The following is a 6,648-nucleotide window of genomic DNA, read 5'->3' on the forward strand; positions in this document are numbered from 1 at the left end:
GGCGAGGAGCCGCTCGGCATCTGGAGCGGGCCGACCCCCCCCGCCCCCCGCGCCATACCGAACGGGAGGCCGTCCCGGGCTAAGAACAAAAGTCGCAAGGCGGTCTGGACAAGAAACGCCCATTCCGAACGGCCCGCCGGCCAAGCCCGTCCCCGAGCGATCTTCGGGAATACCCGCATCGATCGAGCCCACCTCGGGCAAGCCGAGCGAGCCGATCTGCCCAAAAAGCATTTCTTGGCTCGCTTCGCGCCTCGTTTATTTTTCTCGGCCGTTTCGGAGCCCGTCCGGCTCATTCGTGACCCGACTCTTTGCAGGGGCCGTCCACGCCATAAAAGGGTTGACGCTCGGTCCCTTTCGGGCCCACCATTGAGTCCTTTTCGACCCCGCCGTTTCCAAAGCGAAGCCGCCTCTCGAATAGGCTCTTGTGTAAGCGCTGTTGGCCTGAGCCCGAGCCTGACTCGGAGAAGGCGCGGATGTGGCGCCGGCGGCCTCCTCGCGTCGTGACCTCCGACTCTCACTGGGGCGCTTCGCGGCCGGGATGAGGATCCGCACCTCCAAATCCCAGACCGCGGTCCTCTCCGGGTCGGGGAGGAGGTGGAGTAGAGGTTTAAGTATCTCGGAGCCTCGTTGGGGAGTCAGGGTAGGACGCGGCGGGAGACGGACGAGCGGATCGGCCCGAAGAACCCGATCCCGGATACAAGCGCTCGAAACGAGTTCCCTCCGCAGGGCTCCCCCTACAGATAGGGTGAGGGGCCGGGTCACCCGGGAGGGGCTCGGCGTCGAGCCGCCCCTGCTCCGCGTTGGAGAGCCAGTTGAGGTGGCTGGAGCATCTGGTTAGGATGCCCCCCGTGCGCCAACCTCCTTGGCGAGGCTTTCCAGGCAGGTGCCGCAGGGAGGAGGCCCCGGGGACGACCGGAGGGACTATGGAGAGGGAAGTCTGGTCTTCCCTGCTGAGGTGAAGACACCGTCCCCGCCAAAGATTTCCGCTGGTGCGGCTTATATACGGGGGCGTCTTATAGTCAGGAAAAACCATGGGGGGGGGGTATTTTTGATCCGACCTCAAAAAAGACGTGGCGCAAAGGGACCCGGTTCGCAGCCGGTCCCTTTTGGAGTTCCAATTATGGACCCGAGGCAGTCGGCGCGCGTGGCATCTGTTGAGTAAACACGACGGCGGGCCGCACGTCTCTCAGCCCCGGCCGGCTGCCGCTCCTTGCGCCACTGCCGCGACGGCGCTCACGAAAAAAAGCGCGGGCGGGGGCGGCTCCGAGGGGCGCGCGCAGGCTGTTTGAACAGGCCGCCGCCCCTTTCTTCGGCTTTTCACCGGCCATTGTGGCGCCTTGTGTGCCCAAGGCAAAGGTGCGCCACGGTACGGGCAGGTGCGGGCCGCTTTGCCTCGCCCCACTTTGTCAGCGCGCACAAAGGAGCGGGGGGAGCGCCGCAATCAAACGCGGCCACCCGCAAAACGTCTACTAAAACACACGCGCCGCGGAAAAGCCTTCGGGCCGGGCTACGACGTCAAGATCCCGTCGTTTTCACCTGGCGGCGTTCCTGGCAAAATCCGGGAAAAGCAACAACAGCTCGGAGCGCATTTCGAGCTACTCCGGCGACTGCTCGCGATGTCTGAAACACTCACGGACAGGAGAAAATATCCAGAGTTGGGGAAGGGGAGATTGACAAAGAAAACAGCGGAACTGGAGCCCGTCTTGGATTTGAGGAATAACGGAGTAGCGGACCGGGATCCCGAGAAGGGGACGGCGAAGCGGCGAGGGGTGCGCCCCCCCCCCCCGCAGGCCTCGCTCTCTTTGCCGCCGGCAAATCCGGGCCGGAGCGCAACTTAAGCACTTAGGCGTAATCCCCGTGAAGAGGGGAGGCGCGTCGCAAGTGACTTTTGCGCCATTAGACGGCGCACAATGGGGGCGTGTTGGGGACTCGCTTAAATGGATTGAGCACAAAGCCCGCGCTTGATAACTTTTGAGCCGGCAAGAATCCGCCATTTACAGCCCTCCTTTTGTGCTTTCTCTTCCACGCGCTTGTCGCAGCAGTCTAAGCCGCTTTCATCCCGCCTTCCTTCCCTTTCCCTTTTTCCGCCCTTAATTCCTAAGCGGCGCAGTGCAGCGCGCCCCGTTTCTTTTCTTCGCCGGCCCGGACGGCCAAGAAGACGGGGGAGCGGGCCGGCGCGCTTCGCGGCCCGTCCGTAATTCCCGCGGCCCCGCTATCAGGCCGAGAACACGCGGCGGGCGGGCGGGCGGGCGGGCGGGCGACCGCTCAAGGGCAACTCGCGCCGGCCGCATGCCCGCCCGCCGCATTTGCGGCAAAGTGCGGCTCCCGCCGACTCCGCCGCCGTACGCGTCCGCCTACGCGTTTGGGGCTGGAAAAATCAAAATGCGCACGGAAGATGGGTTCGGGAGATGGCGACGCCATCAAATATCCGACCGTCCCGACCCGCGGCTAGATTTGTTTTTTCGTACAGTGTCTCGCCAGAGACATTGAGTGGCGGGAAGCGCCTTCTTTTTCCCGCGTGGCAAATACGCGACGGCGCGGCACTAACGGCTAAATACGTTTTCCCGATTGCATTCACAGGAAAAGCTTTGGCTTTGTTTGACGCTCTTACGATTTTAAAGGACGCCACCAGGATGCCCCCCCCCCCCCCCCCCGGAAAGGTTCGATTCCACCGTCAATCAAATGACATTGAAGTCGAATCCTTTTTCCGCTTCTGACAAAATGTCGACATATTTGCGAAAGGAAACTCTTCCATCCAGATGGCGATATTATTATTATTACCCCTCTGCCCCCCCTCCCCCCCCCCACCTTTAATTCATTTATTCCATGTCACAGTTGCGCTTTGATCGCTCCCGCGCAATTATTAATGCGCTTTGGCCCGCTGCTCTTGAAGTCTCGCCTTTGATTGCTACACCTGATGGGAAAAGCGCTCTTCCGCTCGCCCGGCCGCCCCCCCCGCGCCCCCTTCCAAGTAGCACTTTTTTGGCCTTGTTGTGCTGGAACATTTGCACGCGCGGCCTGTATTGTCTGGAGTCCCTCCAGAGGCGCTGGCGTGTGTCACTCATCTATTATTGATCAGACCCAACTGCCATCGCGGAGCCACATCATTTTGCCACGTGCCCCCCCCCCCCCCCCCCTCCCTCCCTCTCGCACGCTCAAGTACGATTTAGCCGTAAAGAACATTTAAAAGTGACGAGATGCGGCAAACGAGCTGGGCTCGGCTCGGGCCGCATAGCAGCTTTGGCCAAGTGGACGCCATTCGCCGTTGCCCCCCGACCTCACTCGTCCGAACCGCTGTTTCCGAACGGTCGCCGCCAGACGCTAAATGTCAAAATACGTGTACTGCATAAATATATCATTTGGAACTGTTTAGGGTCGGGATGAAGAACATACGAGTCATATAACCCGCACGATACTCTGGGTATCCCGTGGTAGGGATCTTCCGGTTCGTGCCCGCGGTCCGTTACGCGTACGTTGCTCACACTTTGCTCTTTGTCTTCATTTGCCTCTCGTACAACGTCGGCGCGAGAATTTCACGGAAGCGGCGAACTCCTTCCGACGCTCGCGCTCAAAATAAAACGCTTCCGAGTCGAGCGGATATCGGCCGGGTAGGCGTCGGCGAAAATGCGGGCCCGTTCCGGCGCGCGGCGCCGAGGCCGCGGGTTTGCGGCGCTCGGCCCGACGTGTGCCGGGGCGCCCGACTTGAGAGGGCCGCGGCAGACGCTTTGGCCGCGGCTCGCTCTCCTCCTCTCTCGTTTTCTGTGGGTTTTTTTTTTTTTTTTTATCCAAGTGCAAGTCACCGTGAAAAATGTGCTGCTCCAATATTTGCACAGAAGTGGTGCTGGGACAGACAGATAACCTATCAGTATTTGAGTTTGGCTTCCCATGCTCCAAATAGCCGTCCTCCCCGCGCCTGTTTAGCTTATTGATTGGCTTGGCGAGAAAGTAGGTCCCCTCGGCGCTGACCAAGGTCGCGCCGCGCATGGACTCTGCCCACCCGCGCGCCGCCCCTCCACCCCCCCCGGGCCACTTTGCCCCACGCGCACGCTCCCCGACGAACTTGAAAGACGTCTCGGGACGCGGGCGGGCGGGCGGGCGGCTTCGGCCGACGGGCCGGGCCGCTCCGGGCCGGGCCGCTCCGGGCCGGGGATCGATGCCATTGAACTGCGAAGGTTTTGTCGGGGGGGGGCTGTCAATAGCGCTCTCTGTCACGAGTGCGGACCTCTCGCCCTTCATCGGAAGGCTCCCGCCCCCTTCCGCGCGCCCCGCTCTCCCAACGCCGGCCGACATTTCTTTTTTTTTTTTTGCTTTCCGCAAAGTTTTTTTCCAACAGAATCCAGGGCAGGGGTCAGCAACCTTTTTCAGCGACTTCTTTGCCGCCGAGCAATTGGAAAGGCCGACGCTCGCCCATTTCACAATAATTCAAGCGCAGCTGCAGGAAATGGAACGGAATACGTAAACGGAATAACTGCCAACGTTCTATCGCTTGTCAGCCATTTGCAGAAAGGGCCTGCGGACTACTGACGCCATCTTTGGCCTTGGCGGCTCCAATGAGGTTTGGGTCAACTTGACCCAACTTTCTGGGCTCATTCAAAGCCAATAGGAGGAGGCAATTTTGGAGCTGCTCCGTATTTCTGGCTTAGGCTTACGCTGGACCCACACGTGCCGTTCATTTTTAATGCCGTTTTTGTGGACGGCAAAGTAAGAAATCGATGGCAAGTAGGCCCGAGCGGCACAAAGCTGATGTGGGGCGCGGCGGGAGGGGAGGGCGCGCACGTCACTCAGACAGAAAAACACACCCGACAGCCAGCACGCAGACAGGGGGTTGGTCCTCTCCGGCGTGGCGTGCCGGCCCCGGTCCCGATTTAGAGCGCCCCGTCGTCATCGGGACCGGTCTCGGGAGCTTCGATGGATCGCAAAACGCGGCAAAAAAGCCCCTTGGATTGCGGCGTTGGGCTCCTCCCCTTATCTACCGCGGGCGCTTTTGTCGACTCCGTCGGCGGGCCCCGCTTCCTTCTGGCGTCCGTCTGCCCTGGCGCCGTTTCTCCTCTGGCTCACCTCCGCTTAGGCCGTCGCGGCCAAGCGCCCACGCGTCTCTCGCCCGCTCGCCCCTGACCCCCCCCACCCCCGTTTTAATGGCAAACATTTCCATGTTTTCCGTCTCGGGTGCGAATTTGCATCTGGCGCGCGGACGCCAGAGGATGAAGCGGTGCGCCGGGCGGAGCGATCACGCGCAATGGATAGGGAACGCCTGCGCTCTTGCTCTTGGAATGATATGACGCGGATTCTTTTTTATATACGCCGCTTCCCATCTTGATTCTACCAGCGCATGGGGACTACGGAGCTACCGTCCGTCCCCTTTGGCGAGGCGGCAAAGAAGTAAAAAAGGGCCGCCGAGCCGTAGCGGAAAGAGGTTAGGGGGGCGGGCCCGCCCCCCCCTCTCAAAATGGGGAGACCAACTGATGGCGCCCCTTTTCGTCTTCGTCTCGCTGGAAGCCCCGGCGCGGCCGTTGAGCAAGCGGGCCGGCGAGCCAGCGGGATTTGCGTCCGGCCTCACCTTGAGCCTACGCCCACGGCTCCTCTCCCGACCGAGGCCGGCGCCGCGCTAGGCATGGGCGTGAAGGGCTCCAATAATTGCCGATAATAGCGCCCGCTCCGCTTCACGCCCTTTTGGGTGTCGACGGGAGCGCCGGCGCTTTGTGCCCGCCTAATTTTCTTTCCCGTTGAGTAAGCGGTCAAGGATTTTCTTTTTTTTCCATTTGCGCCATTGTGTGAGGAGATGCGCCCGCGTCCATTTCGGAGGGCGCCGCCACTCGTCCCCGCCGCCGCCGCCACTCCAGGAACAATAGCGTCCACTTCAAAGATGCGGCCGGCGAAGTACGTTCGGCGGAGGGCGAGGAAGGGGCTGGGGAGATGGGGCCAGGTGCGGCCGGCGCGCCTCCTTCACGCTCTCGCCTCGGAGAAGCGGCGCCTCGCGCGTCGCGCGTCGGCGTCCTGCGAGTCGGCGACGGATTGAAAAGGCGGCCGCGCGGCGGGGCTCGCTGCTCGATTCGGGGAGGTCCTTCACATTTCCGAATGTTAGCGTTGGCCCAGGTCGGGATTAGCGAACCGTCGCCTTTCTGCGCTCGGCCTCGGCCGTTTGTTGATCTTTTTTCCGTCGCTCCCCCCGCTCGGCCCCCCCGCCGCCCCCCCGTCGCTCGGCCCCCCCGCCGCCCCCTGCCCGTTGTTTGCGCGCCCGTGAGAAATCCGAAAGGACGCGCAAATATTTGGAAAGGTGATTTAAAATCATTTGGGGAAACAGATTATTGACTGTTTCTCTATTTTCCTGTCGCGCCGGTAAATCGACGCGTCAACAAAAACGGGCTGCCACGAGGAGTCCGGGGGGAAGGGAGGCAAAAGCGCTCGCGCGGCCCCTCGGACTGCCGTTAGTCCGCCGTCCCCGGGTACGTAACATTCCGGCCTCTCTCGCTCGCCGCTTAGCCGCCTTTATTTCTCGATAGGGTTAGGGTTAGGGTTAGGGTTCTTGAGCGCGTCATCGTTCCTGGCAAAGGCTCCAAAAGGACGGCGGGGTCCCTCCATTCATCTGCCACCGTCACCATGTATTTGCTCATTTTTGGTACTCGGACGTTACGTTTGTTCCGCCGACGC

This window comes from Hippichthys cyanospilos, chromosome 20 (genome assembly GCF_059441005.1).
Source record: "Hippichthys cyanospilos isolate Australia breed blue-spotted pipefish chromosome 20, RoL_Hcya_1.0, whole genome shotgun sequence".
Lineage (NCBI taxonomy): Eukaryota > Metazoa > Chordata > Actinopteri > Syngnathiformes > Syngnathidae > Hippichthys > Hippichthys cyanospilos.